The following is a 17,104-nucleotide window of genomic DNA, read 5'->3' as shown; positions in this document are numbered from 1 at the left end:
GTAAAGCAGAATTTTGGGCAATTTTGCGTTCTCCGCGGAACGCAAAATTACCGAAATTCCGCAAATTCCGCGAGCGGGACGGAATTTACCACCCAGGCCTAGACTCCTCCCGACCCGACCCTGAAAGGATCAAAGGACGACATGGCAGGAAGCTCCAACGAGCGACCCCCAGGTGCTAAGACCCCTGCCTACACAGACTACCGACATCAAAGAGGAGCTGACCTATATCAAGGGGTGCTCTGGGGCTATCTGGCAGATTTGACCCTGGAACGACGAGAGCCCTAATGACGTGGTCGCGGCTCCCTTGCAACCTTGGAACACCTGAGCCCTGCTGAGTGACTCGCGGCTCCCCTGAAGATCGTAAGACCTCCGAACTTATGCTTGAGCCCTGCTGAGTGACTCGCGGCTCCCCTGAAGATCGTAAGACCTCCGAACTTGTGCTTGAGCCCTGCTGAGTGACTCGCGGCTCCCCTGAAGATCGTAAGACCTCCGAAGTTGTGCTTGAGCCCTGCTGAGTGACTCGCGGCTCCGAACGACCCCCTCGGTCCGGCTGGACCGCAGCGTATCCCCCCGGCTTGAGGATTGTGAGCTGTGCGTTGGGTACGCCCCTGCATTTGATCCGGATCCCCAAAGACTGTCCCGCTACCCCCTTTTCCCTACCGAGACTCTTTGAGCCCGTGCTCTATTTGTACATATCCATCTTGGTGATCATAAAGATCCGACGTCGCTGAGTAGATAAAAGATCTGTTCCCAAGAACCTACTGTGTGGTGTCTCTTTGTCGTGTGGTGCCATGTGTACGATCCTAGATACGAGACTCTGAGGAGTCTCCCGCCAGTGCCCGGCTACATTACCCCGAGGGTGGGTCTCAAGGTGGTCAGGTGACCTCCCTGTCTCTCCTGAAATCGCCTTCTAACAAGCATGATGTCAAGTCAACAACCACTTTGCAACATTGTATATTGTCTCCAACCGACTTTTGCTGGCCACCTGATGAAAAAAATTGAAATGGAAACTCGGTCTCCATGACAACCAGCATGCATTTAGGCCCTTATAATTGTCCCTCATGTGTCCCCTATGTAATTTCACTATACACACACAGGTACGGTGCGTTCCACACGTACCCCTAGGGCACCACTACTCCAGTGATACGGTCCGTACACGTGTGTGTAGGGTCCGTTTCACTATGATAGTGTTGCCGTAGGCGTACGCCATAGTGATACGGACCCTACACGCGCGTGTAGGGTCCATATCACTATGCTAGTGTTGCCGTAGGCGTACGCCATAGTGATACAGTCCGTACGGGTCCGTATCATTATGGCGTACACCAACGGCAACACTAGCATCCGGAGTCGGCTCATACGCAACTTCTTCACATAATGGTGAGTTCCAGTGTCTGAGTGTGCACGCATTGAGCCTTGTGTGGCATGTGTTGCAATGTGGGGGTCCATCTGCATGTATGCTAAGTGACTCTGAGGTGTGTTTGGATGTGTCACTCGAGTGATGATGTCACTAACCAAATTGTAGCTGAGACACTATTTTCACCTAGCATGTTGACAACCTTATACGTGTCGAGTACATACCCATGCATGCGGATGAGCATCTTTTGGCTGACTCCTTGTGTGTCTCTCATCCCCAGGTATTTGTGCATGCTGTCTGCTGGTGGCATCGTTGTGCTCCTGCTATTCCTCATGAGTACTGCAACGTGTGCTGAATCAGCGTTACATGCACGGACATGGTGAAAAGTCTCCTTTGGGTAAGGGATGCAGCACGGCTTTTTGGGTGTGGTATTTGTTTAGAATGTGTGTGCACTGCTCCTGTGCATGTTTTGTTACTATGCATACATGTTGAATCACCATGGGCCACATGACATGTAGCAGGATTCTCTTGAATTGATAGTCACACTTGGTGACAGTCATCTGTAATGGGATTGTGGATTGTGATGAAGGCATCAATGTGTGTAACACTGCCCTCGGAAACATACGGGATGCACCGGGTTGGCATAGTGTGGGACATCCCCATAAGAGGCTCAATGGTGAATAGCAGCCTCTCCGTGAGCAGCAGAGGGTGTTTTGCTCAACCCCGTCGCTTGTGTGCCAGTTCAATGGATTTCCAGCATCTGTGGTGCAAAGGGGGGTGCCAGTGTAGGTCCCACATGTTCATCCACATGACCTGTGCATCTGTTAATATTGATGCATTTGCCTTCGTGCGCCCATGAATAATAAAGGTGTCCCTCAGCCTCCAAGGTGCCTCATCTCGGTCAATGCAGCTCTCTTGCCACTGTGCATGCGGCATGTCTGGCATAGTTATCAGAGATTGTGCATATGAGTTTATGTGTAGAGTAGCAAGATGCAGGCTGTTTGTCAGGGATTTGAATCTGTATTGTGCATGAAGTCCATGGCTGTGTAGGTATTTTTGCATCTCTGTCCCCACAACGGGCACTTTGCTGATTGTGCATCCGTTGTCTCTGTGTGTGCCATGTTGAACCAGACACTCCTTCCTTAACATACACCTTTTGCAGTAGTCCTTTCTGACATCCTTGTCTTTGTGTGCAACTTGTGGCATGGTTTTCAGGACATGCCGCCTGCTGCTGCAGGCCCTGCAGCAAGGGCACACAGAGTTTCTATATTTGGCCTCACACACACGCCTCTAAGATGCACCTCCCTTCCTCCCTCCACCCATTCATTTGGGTGTAATCAGCTTGTGTGTGACACTGTTGCGGCCACGCGGTGCCAAAGGCTGGAACGTCTGCACATGCTACGTGCACATTGCACGAGCCTCATGTCCTTGCATGGGCCACATCACGCTACACTATGATGTTGCAGCCACCCTCCAAGCAATGTCCATCCAATACATCTGTCGCCTGCACTCAGGCATGCACTAAGCGCCCACACGACACCTTTGCATAATGAGTGTGCAACTCCAACTGCCTACACAGCGCTGGCACGCCTTCCAGGCCCTGTCACACCAACCAGGTCATGTCCCTCCTACTCCCCACCGGCTATGTACCCCGACAAGGCCATGGGAGTGGTACTCCAGGCCTCTGCATGTAGTATAGTGTCGTTGTCGGACACATGGCAGAGGTATCATGTCTCAGCGTGTCAGTCTACAACGTGTCCAGGATCCCCCTCTACACCATCACATGCGCACAGCATCTCATCATCATCTCGTGTGCCATTGACAGCCAGGTGCTCCTCACCCTCCACAAAGACGCAGACCTTGCTAGTTCTCATATTCAATAATGCATGAGATCCATTGGCAGATGGCTGAACATCAGCCACCTGATGCTGGACTTGTACAGGACTGAGGTGATCATCTGCGGATTGTCCCCTTACAGCTGGCTCAACTGCGTGTGTCCCACCCACAAGGGCCCTGCACAAGCACCCAGTGGCCACGCACAAAAGCTGGTGTGCATCATGGATTGCTTGCTCACATGTGCTATGCTGCTCACCAGCATCTGTACCTCAGGCTGCAGCACACTCTGCATTATGCACATGATCCCCAGTTCGATCCACCTCAAGGCAAGACAGACCATCCCCCAGGTCCACTACAACATCCGTGCCAAATCCTACCCTGCCCTCTACGGACAAGTACATTACAACTCCCATGATACTTGTCCACATCCAGGGTGCATCTGCACAGCTCTGCTTCAACATCCGGCGACCCAGCCACATCACCGTCCAACAGAGATAGCTGCAATGGATCACTGTCAGCTGCAGGATGACCTTCACAATCCACACCCACACTCAGGATGTAGGCCACGACCACGACCACGACCCCAAAACAACCTTGTGGCACTGTCATCCAAGACCCCATTGTGCCATCTCCATGCATCCAACCTTGGCCTGGCCACCATTCTCCACATCCACCTGACTCCAGCATGCAGAACATAGTTCTCCCACCTGGCTACACATACCTGGGACTCCCACCCCAGGACACTCCACATGAGCCCTGACCTCTGCGCATGACTGATGCTCTTCGAAATAGGTCTGTCCGCACAGTTGTGCAGGCACCCCCTCAGCTGGTTGAGCCCATCACGGGTGAGTATGGTGCTCCATGTCTGTATTGAATGATACATTGTGACCCATGTGTGTCCTGTGCCAGACTCAGATCCCAGGGTATGGATGGTTGGAGTTATTTCAACACTCAGGCATTGTTTGACAGTACAACACACACATGTTAGGGAGTAATGCAAAATGACGGCATCATCTCATGATTGTGATGAATTTTATTTGTGGTGGGGTACGTGTTTGGGTGGATGAAAAGAGGTGCTCGCCGGGTGTCTAGAATCCAAAGTTTACAGGGGGAGTTGGTATCCTTGGCATTGGAAGTCATCAGAGTCCATGGCACAGTCTTTGTCAACATTGGTCAGACTGTGACCAGCAAGTCCATGTGGCAGAGAATGTCATTGGATGAGGTGCTGCTGTTGAGGCAGAGGGCCAGGTGCCAGGCCAGGTGACCTGGGAGATGTTGATGGTCCGCTGACTCTCACGGTCTTTTCCGTGGACGACCCACCTTCCTCCGGGGACCCTCAGATGCAGGCCGTGACAATGTGTGTGATGCTCCGTCGGACGAATCCTCCTCCTCCTCATCCCTCCCTGTGGCTGGTGGTGATCTTCACCTGGTGGCACAGGGAGGGTTGCCCATGTTGTCGGCAATCCGACGGAGTGAACGGCTCATGTCCGTTTGCACCGCCACGAGCTCAGCCAGTCTTGCCTCCATCTGTCCCTGGTGTTGTCGTTGACTGGCATGTTGCTCGGCCTGCAGGGTCTTCATCTCCTCGAGGGTCCCCTTGATGTCTGTGAGGGTGGACACAACCTGGCTGATGCCCCTGGTGTCACGCCAGTATGTGTCGAGGATGTGGCGTATGTGCAACATACCGGTTCCCTCAGCTGGCTGGTCAGGTTCTCGCCTCCGCCTGCCTCCACTCCCACCACCCCTGCCCACACGAGTCGGGCCTGCCGTTGTGGGCACATCTGGTCTACGGGACCCCGAGGGATGGCATTTGCGGGGTTGCCTGCCTCCTCCTAGGTGTCCGGAGAACCTTGTCCCTCCTGGTCAGACTGGCTGTGTTGTTCAGTGCGAGCAGCGCTCCTGGGTGTATCCTGGGATGTGGCAGGAATGGGGGTGGTGGTTGGCACAGCTGTCCCTGATGCAGGTGCTGCAGGGGCTTGGGCACCAGAGGGGCCAGGTTGGTCGGGGTCATCCACGGAGTGGTGAGAGTCATCGCTGCCGGTGGGGTCTTCTTGACGCCGAGCCTGGGCCTGTGATTCTTCCCCCCCAGTGTTGGGGGGAGATCCATGACGTTGCCCTGTGTGTGAGAGAGAGACAATGTTAATGGTGTTTCATGCGACATCCATGTTTCATACATATTCATGCTGGCACAGTTCCTCTAGGTAGTTGGATATGGCTAGCATTCCTCTCAAAGTACACTTGTGGATGGGTATGTTGCGGGGGACAGATTGATATGTTCTCCTGAGACTTTGGCCTGTCTAATGACTGCTAGGATGCTTATTTGGCTATGGATTGGTCTTATTTTGTCACATGTCCATTGTAGGAGTGGCCTGCCCCGGGGGGGTGTGCTTGTGTAAGGGGTTGGGGGGGGGGGGTGACCGGGCATGCTGTTGGGTGTGGTGTGATTTGTCTTTGGGTCTACCAGGTGATGTGTCCATCCCCTCATGGTGCATGCTGGCATGACAGTGAATGTGAGTTCCTGTGGTAGGTAGGTGGCATGTGGAGTTGGTGTTTGAGTGTACAGTGGTCACAGGAGGGCCTTGTGCTCTCTACAGCAGGGCCAAGTGTCATCTACCTTGTCTGTACTTGGCAAGTCCCTGTGAATTGAGCCTGGTGCATGGGTATGTCCCTAGGCCACAGCTTTCAACACTTTTCCTGTTGGTGACACACTTTTTGTAGATGCATAATTTTGGGACGCAGTAAGGCAGTGTAGCGAGCTAGCGTAGCTGGCGAGGCAGAACCGCCTGACGGTTTGAACTGAAAGTGGGCAAATGGTGCATTTTCAAATCAATTGGAGAAAGCAGGTAGGTAACTTATGTATTTGTGACTCAGTTCTAACAAACACAGTGAGTGGGTAAACTGGGTGTGAGGTTAGGTTTGTGCCTGCAGCAAGGATCTACTCATGCACAGATTGACACATGCCCCAGTGATTTACAACACAAAAAGGGGTGGTTCACGCACTGCCAAAACTTGTACACATGCACACAGTCCACCTGCTGACGAGCGAGCATGCCCAAGCCACCCAAGGGGGATTTGATCTCCCTCTGTCTCCCTCTCTCCCTCCCTCTGTCACCCTCCTCCCTCTGTCTGTCTCCCTCGGTCTCCCTCTGTCTCCCTCCCTCTCTCTCCCTCTCCCTCCGTCTGTCTGTCACCCACTGTCACCTCAGCCCAGCTTCCTGGGTACACACACTTTGCAGGTGTTTCAAAGGCCATTGGCTTGTTCATGTGGCTTTGTTTAGAATCTCCCGGCCCCCATAGAGCAGACTGTCTCTGAGTCTGCGCTGCTGCGGCGGTGTGTGCTGACACTCTTTCAAAGGGATGCCTCTTCATTAGCTGCTGTTTTATGCAAATTGGGCGTTCATACCGATGTCATCCTGCGACACGCCCACCATTTGCAGGCGACACAGTACTGTGTCGGGACACACTGTTTTGAAAGCTCTGCCCTAGGCCATATGGGCTGAGGGCATTGGTGTCTGCTTCTGAGTTGCACATTGTGTTTTGTGAGGCCCACCCTTCCGGCATCGCGGACATCCAGTCTTGTGTTGGTGTTTTGTGTAGCCTGTGACTTGGCATGGCCTTGCTTGGTGAATGGGGCATGGACCCGTTTGTGGCATGTGCGTGTTTTTGGAGTTTGGTTGTGTCCGGTGATGGCTTTGGGGTAGTTGCGTGCATTATTGGGAGTTGGGTTGTGGATGCGGTTCCCCCCATGTAATGTGAGTTGTTTGTGTACTCACCAGGCTCTGCGACTCCTTCAAGTCCATGTACTCCCACCGGCGGAAGCGTGCCCATCACCTTCTCCTCCTAGGGATGGTAATGTATAGGCCTGCGGGGGGCACCACCTCCTGTGATGTTGGTCTGGGCGTGCTCTTCATTCATTTTCCTCTTGACCACCCTCTGCAGATCGTACCACCTGGATGGGCATTCATGCCTGGTCCTTCTGATGGGTGCAACAGCATTCATCCGATGGACGATCCTCTGCCACATGGCTGATTTCTCTGCTATGCTGGTCTGTCTGACCAATGTTCCAAAGAGCTGTGCCTCGACTCTGATGACTTCGTTGACAAGGATCTCCAGCTCCTCCCTTGTGAACTTTGGATTCTTGTCTGTGGGCATGGTGTGGGGTGTGGGTGTGGATGGTTGTGGGTGTGTGGGTGTGGATGTGTAGGTGTGTGTGTGAATGTGATGAGGGGGTGTTTGTGAAGGTGTGCAAGTGTAAGGTGTAGTCAAGGTTGAAGTTTGGTGGTGTGGTTTGTCTGTGGTGTCTGTCAGCAGTGGGTTTGTTGCAAAGGCTCATAGTTTGTGTGTGTGGGCCCTTATTATTGGTCCATTTGTGGGTGTGTCTGTGTTTGAACTTTGGGTGGGTGTGTTATAAGAGGTGGTTGTGGTTTGGGCCTCTATTTACCTGTTTGGATGTTGCAGGTTGTATTTGATGTATTTGATGTATTTGATTGTATTGGATGTATTTGGGCATGTTGGACGTGTTTTGTGGTATTGTGCGATTCGAATTGACCCTCCGTGTGGTGTTTTGCAGTGTCCTGGTTCAGTACGAGTGGTTTTCGCGTCTGTAAGGTGCGTACATCGGCCATGTTGTTGTACAGTGCTCACATTTGCAATGGTTTGGTACGATTCGTACATGCGCGATGCTGGGTGAGGATGCTGGTGTAGGGGCCTGGGGTAGGGTGCGTACAGGCACGGGGATGGGGTACGGTGTTGGGGTACGGTGCGTACAGGCACAGGCATGGTGTAGGGGCCTGGGGGTACAGGCCGTACATATGGGGGGCTGGGGGTGCGGAGCGTACATACGGGGGCAGGGGATACGGCACGTATATCCGGGGGGGCTGGGGGTACGTCGCGTACATAGGTGGGGCTGGGGGTACGGCACGTACATACGGGGGACCGGGGGTATGGCGCGTACATACCGGGGCTGGGGGTACGGCGTGTACATACGGGGGGGCTGGGGGTACGGCGCGTACATACGGGGGGGCTGGGGATACGGCGCGTACATAGGTGGGGCTGGGGGTACGGCGCATACACACGGGGGACCGGGGGTACGGCATGTACATACGGGGGCTGGGGGTACGGCGCGTACATAGGGGTGTCTGGGGGTACGGCGTGTACATGGGGGGGTGTTCGGCGCATATGCGGCCACATGTTTAGCAGTCTACATGGTTGCTATTGTAGTTCGCTCCGTACGGTGTTTTTTCCATACGGTTGTACATTCGGACGGACGGGACGGATCGTACTTGCGCGCTCGGACTTCATTTTTACGATTTGTACGTAAAGATGTACGGGGACGTGTCGGAGACTTTTCCCGATCCGAGGACGTGTCGGGGAATTTTCCAGATGCGATTCGTATGTAGTTTTTCACATACGAATCGTACTTGCCCATTTGTACGGGACTTGTACGAATCGTACGTAAACAAATACGGATACAATTCGTACGGGGATTATTTTTAACGGATCAGAATCGGCACCTAAGTTGATTCTCCCTGAGCACACAATTATATTCCATAGATAAGTGGTCCAAACATTTTCCAAAGTTCAGTGTTTTGTCCAAATCTTTTTTATTTTTTTGTAATCTTGTTCTTAGCCATATAATCATTCCAATTTATCCAATCATGTTCTAGCAATACATTTATCCCAGTTTAGCCAACACATGTTTTGCCTACTAACTTTATCAGGGCTCATCACTTTTGAACATAAGTCTTCTAAACTCCAAATATATTCATAATATTCATATATGTAAATGTTATTGTACAAATCAAGGTTCCAAGTTTGCAATCTATAATTTTATCAGGTTCAAAAATCTTAAATTTAGAGTGAGCTAAATTTGAGCTCCACTCCCAGGTTAACCCCTCCTAAAGTCTTGGAGGTCCAATGCTTTCTGGTGACTGCGTGTGTTTAAATATTTAGGTGCCGATTCCGATCCTGTAAAACCCGGGTACGATTCGTCGTACGGAGCGTATTCTCCATACGACTCGTACCCGGGAAATCCACCGTACAATCCAGCAAGTACGATTCGTACAGAAATACCATTTCCTTACAAATCGTACAAAACACCGTACGGCTAAAAATTACCTACGAGTCTGATCCTGGACAGCGCGTACGCGATGTCCATATGGAGTCAGGCAGCGTTTTACGGACCAGCAAGTACGATTCGTCCCTACGTCACTCCACACAGCTATTTTTTTACGGTAGCCAAAAAAAGCCAGAAAACTGAGTCCGACGCGAAAACGTGACGGACAGCCATGGACCCCATCCTACGTGTCATCCCGGCCCTCTTAGCCTACGACCTGGTGCACCGAACCCGACGCACACTCCGCAGAAGGTGAGCACAACACCCAGGGGCCAAGGGGGGGTGAGAGGCAGGAAACATACCCCCTACCCAAATTAAAACCTACGATATTGAGGACATACATTACCTCAAGGGTCCAGTCACTCTGGGGGGCGTGTCCACCAATCCCTGCGTCACGCAACAACGGAAGTGGATGTGTACGTGTACCCCTACGGCAACACTACAATAGTGATACGCACCGTACTCACACATACATAGCGTGGGTATGGTCCGTATCACTATTGTAGTGGGGCCGTAGGGGTATGTGTGGTACTGACCGTACACACGCTCTCAGAGCGTGTGTACGGTCCGTACCACCATTGTAGTGGTGCCGTAGGGGTACGCGTGGACCGGACCGTACACACGCCCCCAGAGCGTGTGCACGGTCTGTACCACCATTGTAGTGGTGCCGTTGGGGTACGTGTGGTACGGACCGTTCACACGCCCTCAGAGCGTGTGTACGATCCGTACCACCATTGTAGTGGTGCCGTAGGGGTACGCGTGGTACAGACCGTACACACGCCCTCAGAGTGTGTGTACAGTCCGTATCACCATTTTAGTGGTGACCTAGGGGTACGCGTGGTACGGCCCGTACACACTTCCTCAGAGCGTGTGTACGGTCCGTACCACCATTGTAGTGGTGCCGTAGGGGTATGTGTGGTACGGACCGTACACACACCCTCAGAGCGTGTGTACAGTCCGTTCCACTATTGTAGTGGTGCCGTAGGGGTACGCGTGGTACGGACCGTACACACGCTCACAGGGCGTGTGTACGTTCCGTACCACCATTGTAGCGGTGCCGTAGGGGTGGTACGGACCGTACACACGCCCTCAGAGCATGTGTACGGTCCGTACCACCATTGTAGTGGTTCCGTAGGGGTACGCGTGGTACAGACCGTACACACACTCACAGGGCGTGTGTACGGGCCGTACCACGCGTACTCCCACGGTACCACTACCATAGTGATACGGACCGCACCCACGCATACATAGCGTGGGTACGGGCCGTATCCCCATTGTATTTGTGCCGTAGGGGTACGGGTGGTATGGAACGTACATACCCCATGAATGCGGGGGTACGGTCCATACCACACGTACCCCTACGGCACCAGAACATTTGGGATACAAGGCGTACACACGCCACGAATGTTGGCCTACGGCCTGGTGCAGCATATTACCACTATATTAGTGTGTGTGTAGGCCCAGGACAGCAGTGTAGTGCACCAAGGGGGTTGGTGGCTGCATAGGATTCCCAGAAGTGGACAGACATGTGAGGGGTGGCTGCAGAGGACTTACAGCAGTGGACAGACTTGTGAGGGGTGGCTGCAGAGGACTCCCAGCAGTGGACAGACATGTGAGGGGTGGGTGCAGAGGACTCCCAGCAGTGGACAGACATGTGAGGGGTGGCTGCAGAGGACTCCCAGCAGTGGACAGACATGTGAGGGGTGGGTGCAGAGGACTCCCAGCAGTGGACAGACGTGAGGGGTGGGTGCAGAGGACTCCCAGCAGTGGACAGACATGTGAGGGGTGGGTGCATATCACTCCCAGCAGTGGACAGACATGTGAGGGGTGGGTGCAGAGGACTCCCAACAGTGGACAGACATGTGAGGGGTGGGTGCATATCACTCCCAGCAGTGGACAGACATGTGAGGGGTGGGTGCAGAGGACTCCCAGCAGTGGACAGACATGTGAGGGGTGGGTGCATACCACTCCCAGCAGTGGACAGACATGTGAGAAGTGGATGCAGAGGACTCCCAGCAGTGGACAGACATGTGAGGGGTGGGTGCAGAGGACTCCTAGCAGTGGACAGATATGAGAGGGGTGGCTGCAGAGGACACCCAGCAGTGGACATATATGTGAGGAGTGGCTGCAGAGGACTCCCAGCAGTGGACAGACATGTGAGGGGTGGGTGCAAAGGACTCCAAGCAGTGGACGGACATGTGAGGGGTGGCTGCAGAGTACTCCCAGCAGTGGACAGACATGTGAGGGGTGGCTGCAGAGGACTCCCAGCAGTGGACAGACATGTGAGGGGTGGCTGCATATCACTCCCAGCAGTGGACAGACATGTGAGGGGTGGCTGCAGAGGACTCCCAGCAGTGGACAGACATGTGAGGGGTGGCTGCATATCACTCCCAGCAGTGGACAGACATGTGAGGGGTGGCTGCAGAGGACTCCCAGCAGTGGACAGACATGTGAGGGGTGGCTGCAGAGGACTCCCAGCAGTGGACAGACATGTGAGGGGTGGGTGCAGAGGACTCCCAGCAGTGGACAGACATGTGATGGGTGGGTGCATATCACTCCCAGCAGTGGACAGACATGTGAGGGGTGGGTGCAGAGGACTCCCAACAGTGGACAGACATGTGAGGGGTGGGTGCATATCACTCCCAGCAGTGGACAGACATGTGAGGGGTGGGTGCAGAGGACTCCCAGCAGTGGACAGAGACATGGGGGGTGTACATCATTATCAGATGACCACAACTCCATGGGTGTATGTACGCATCCCTAACTGTGGACAATGATTTTAGTGACATAACAGCACATCACTGACAGTAGTGTCCCACTCCCAGGAGGATGGATGTCACTCCCCCACTGCATGACACACCACATGTGGGTGTGAGGACAAATAACACATGCATACCCACCCCTAGCGGATGCAGCACCATACACACACTGAGATCATGCCACAAGACTGTATAGTCATGTCACTGCCTACTAAACTAAGAGAGCCAAAGGGAACACACACTGTCACGCACAAACCAGGACTGATAGGAATGTGCAGGTGCTGGGCCAGCCACCAAGATGTTGTCTCACATGGAAGGACTAGGGTGGAGTTCACACAGATACAATGCCCACAATTATGAGTCAGGTGTCCAAAAACCCAGCTGGAAAAGTACCATATGTGTGCTTGGCCGGGAGTACACACATGCATAGTGCTGAAAAGTTAGAATTTCCCCATGAAAGCATTTCAACATACTCAATACACAAGTACAATGACTAGCAAGGATGGCACAGACGATGCAGCCGGAGACATTGCTGAGCAGCCATGGCCATAGTTAAAGGGATCCGTCACCAACAAAGGAAATGTAGAAACAGGTCAGCAAAACAATTGTGCAACTCTTTGCAGGGAAGATGTCACGTGTCACAGAGGAAGGAACACTCCTTGGGACAATGTCTCAAAACAAAAATAACACACACTAACAATGAATCTTTGCAGAGACCTTGTGATGGGTGGCACGCAGACACCATGGTCCACCTCATGACATTCAGAGTAGAACAGTTCTCAGAACCATAACACATTACCACTACACCAACTCCAGGAGCCTCAGCACCAATATCAATACCTGAAATGCAATAGTGTGCAAAGTAAAAATAAATGCTTTATTCAGCATAAAAATAAAACATTGTAATGACACTATATACAAAGGCCAATGGCCAGTCCACAACAGAAGTCCTTGGGGGGACACATGGGCACGTGTCTCCCCTAGCTTGCCTGCACATTGGAACCATAAGGTTTGTCGACTGGGGGGGGGCATCATGGGGGAAGGACCAGGCACTGTAGGGACAGGAGGGGGAAGGTCAGGTGTGGTGGGTGCAGGGGTGGACGTCTCCAACGCAGGGGGTGGGGCAGCGGCTAAGGTGGATGTTAGCATGTCGCTGCACACTGCTGCCAGGGCGTCCAGGGTAAGCCCTGCACCGGAAGAAGCCCCAGGGCCAACGGAGGGGGGGTGGCGTAGGGGGTGTTTGGGCAAGGGATGGGGTGCAGCGCCCGTGGGGGAGGAGGTGGAAAGGGGGGACTTGACTACCCTGGCCGGGGACTTCCTTGCCCGCTTGCGGGGTGGTGTCACAGTGTGGGTGATGGCCAGCTCTTCGGGTGTCAGTTTGGCAGGGGAGCCAAGGGGAGTGCTTTTTGAGGGACCGGGTTGTGAGGCCTGCGGACTCCGACTGTGGCTGCGTGCATGTCTTTTTGCCCCAGACCCAGTGGGTGTGCCTACATCCCCCTGAGTGTGCGTGACAGGAGGTGTGCGCTTGCCCTTACTTGGTGGTATGCTGCCTGTGTCTGGTGGGGCGCGTGCTTGGGAATGTCTGGGTGTGCATGGGACAGGTATGGGAGAGGGAAGTGTGGATGGGGCTGGGGTAGGGGGGGACGAAGCGCTGCAGGAGACTCACTGCTGCCGTCAGTGAAGAGTCCATGGACCGCAGAAACCTGCGTTGTTCAGACATCGATGCTGACATGCCCTCCATGAACGACACCATCTGTGTTAGCAGTTTGGTGTGGCCATGGAGGACAGTCAGCACCGATGCCTGCCCAACCTGCAACTGCCGCAGTATGTCCACATACTTTGCACTGAGGGCAGCAGGGGTGACAGGGGCAGGGGGTGCGGTGCCTGTCCTGAAGGAGACCATGGGGGTGGCCTGCACAGACAGAAGGGACCGGAGCAACTGGGAGGGCGGTGCTGGGAATGGAGTAGGCGGGGACAGATGTCGGGCTGCTGCCAGGTGTTGTAGCAGCCTCCGCCCCCTCGATGAGGTCAGCCTCAGACCCGTCTGCGTCGTAGTTTGATTCGCCACCAGACAGGTCCTCTGACTGACTCCCCTCGCCCTCCGTGCCACTGGCTCCCGCAGACTCGCCAGCACTGGTGGCACTGGTGCTGGGTCCCTCATCCAGGTCCGTGCCGGTGTCTCCCTCGGTTTCCAATGATGATGCTGTGTGCAAGGTGAAGACACAGAAAAACATCAGTCACCTGTATACATCTGACACATGAGTACAAAAACAATAGGTCACAGTGCATTTCAGGCAATGCATCATGAGTAACAGCTAGATTACTCCGCACATATGTAAGCCCTCTACTCCCCAGTTGGTAGACCCACCATGCCACTTGGACACAAGGAACAATAGGACACACCAGCCCAAAACTTTAAAGAGAAAACACTGAGGAGCTAGCATCTGGGAACAGGTGAGAACAGCAATACAATGAAGTCATGCCACCTCTTGTTTACCCTGAAAGAAACAGTACTGGTGCACCCAAGGCTAAGTAACACACCTCAATACCAAAGGTGTCCCACACTCAGAGACCTGTAAGTACTGTGGAACACAAAACTAAAAAAACTTGGGCCCTTGGGAATCACAATACTTGACACAATCGACATGGTCAGAATGTGGGAATGTGCCATTTAGTGAACAGAACACACATGTGCCTTCATAATAGATGGCTCCCAAGGAGGTGCACACAAAACTACATGTACCCAGTCATTGAAGAAGCTGCCAGCCTTCTTTAAAGAAGCCACTGTTAGTAAAAAATGTAGTTCCAGCAAGTACATATACATGGGCCCACGGAGGGCTTGATGACTTGACACTCGTAAGTTGGTATCACCAACAACCAACGACCTACCCAATTTCCACAACACTGGGGGAACATGTAGATGTATAATCAGAAAAACAGTCTCATTAGAACAGTGCCTTCTTTAAAATTGTGCCAGTATGTTCTCTGAAAGTGTAAAGGTGGTTTGGTGTGCACTTCCTTGGGAGACATCTGTCATGCAGGCACATAATAGTTCTTAACAACAAAACATCAAACTAAAGCATAGAAAACATGAAGACCTGTTGACAAGTGTTGTGAGTGGCAAGGTACAATACCTTGTGACTAACAACTTGAATTATGTCAGTTGTCACATGGCCATCTGTTACCTGATGACACAGTTGCCAACACATCTGACCCACTGCCTGTCATGTGGAGTGGCACACATGTCCAAACACAGGACAATGCATGAGCTAATGGGCCTGCTATTGTGTTGTAAATAGGCATACCTGCACTGATGAGACACCCCCATGGCAAGCCAGAATGTCCTCACAGATGTCAGCACACAAAGACCGAACTACGTAGCATCTTGACCACACACTGGTGCAAAACATGAATGAGCAGGAATCATGTATCTAAACAATTGACACATGCTGCAAAGCACAAACATTAAACCCTGCACAACATCACTGGGACACTGCACATTGAGTCTCTGTCCAGCCAATTATCACACACAGGTCAGACCTGGCAAGGAGACATAAGGTCTGGCCATGTAGGCCTCGCCCGCACAAATCCCCCATACCCGAGACAATGTTATTAAGACAGATCAAGAAGTGTCACCTCTTAATCAGGCTTTACTAAAATGTGCAGCAAGGCTTCCCAAGAGTACTCCACATCACCTTGTGAGGCTGCCAACACATATTTGTGACAAAAAACATTGACAGATAGTTGTGAATAGACACACAGGCACTGCCCAGTGTGAGTATGCACAAGCCAAATGGGGTCTCCCTGTCCAGTGGACACATGTAGCAAACTTTGGATAAATACAAATGAGGCCAGGGAACAATGCCACAGAGGCAAACATATGCTGAACACACTGAGAATGTACACAGTGTTGGATGACACATATGATTACGAGGCAAGGGTGTCTCAGGGGACTGTAGTGGGCACACTGCTCCTTGTTCCTGGAATGATCTGACTGTAACATGAGCAACCGCCCTGGCACTATGCATATCTCCCACTCATGCACATCATGCCTGAGGCCACAACATTGGTCATGCATGCTGCAAGGGTGTACATTTGAAACCTCACACTTCCATGTTGAGACTCATCATCAGTGCCAACAAATATGTACCCCCAACAGAGTGAACAGGTCGGTGCCTGCCGTGGGGGCGTGGAGGTGAGAGCCCCAGCTGGACCCGGGCGATCCGCCGGGTCCAGCACCGGATGTCCTGCCACCGTTTTCTGACTTGGGCTAGGCGCCGACTGCGACCCCCCGCCACTCTCACAGCCCTGACGATTTGCTTCCAAATCACCCCCTTCTCGTAGGCAGTTACCTGTGAGGATGACAAAGTAAGACAACATCACTACACCTGCTCCATATCACAGAGACACACATTTGAACATCGATGACATGTTGAACAGGGCATAGGATGCTGCCAAGGAATCCCATCTTACTCATATCGACATTGGCCTCTGTGGAAGCCCCAATGCACTACATGTCATTGAAACTACACAGGTGGCAGGAGTGGTGCGACACACTCCCTGAACATGGCACACACTGTGCATCACATGCAACACCAGGCTGATGGACAGCACCTCAAAGCAGTTACATGCCCCAGCTACGGACACAACCCCAGCAGAGTACACAGACACACACAGGCACAGATCAATCACCTGCCATTGGCTACAGCGGATACATACCTCACTCTGCACATGTTCCACTTGCCTGTGGGGTGTCACAGGTGTCGGGCTAGCCCAGCAAGTCAGACACACAGCACGGCTTACGCCTCACATCAGATGGGTAGAGCTGTTGCCTCCTCCATGCAGCTGTGGTGCAACACTTCACAAAGACACTCACCCACATGACAAGGAACCTTCACACACATCAATGTCCAGAAGGGCGTACACATCACTTGGACACTCTCACCACAGCTCCCCTCAATTCATACACATTTGTGGGTACAGTCACCTGTCACACCGGGGGGACCACTGAATCACCTCAGGACAATAGCCAAAAAATCC

The sequence above is a fragment of the Triturus cristatus genome, chromosome 7 (assembly GCF_964204655.1).
Source record: "Triturus cristatus chromosome 7, aTriCri1.1, whole genome shotgun sequence".
Classification (NCBI taxonomy): Eukaryota; Metazoa; Chordata; class Amphibia; order Caudata; family Salamandridae; genus Triturus; species Triturus cristatus.
This window is presented reverse-complemented; position numbering follows the sequence as displayed.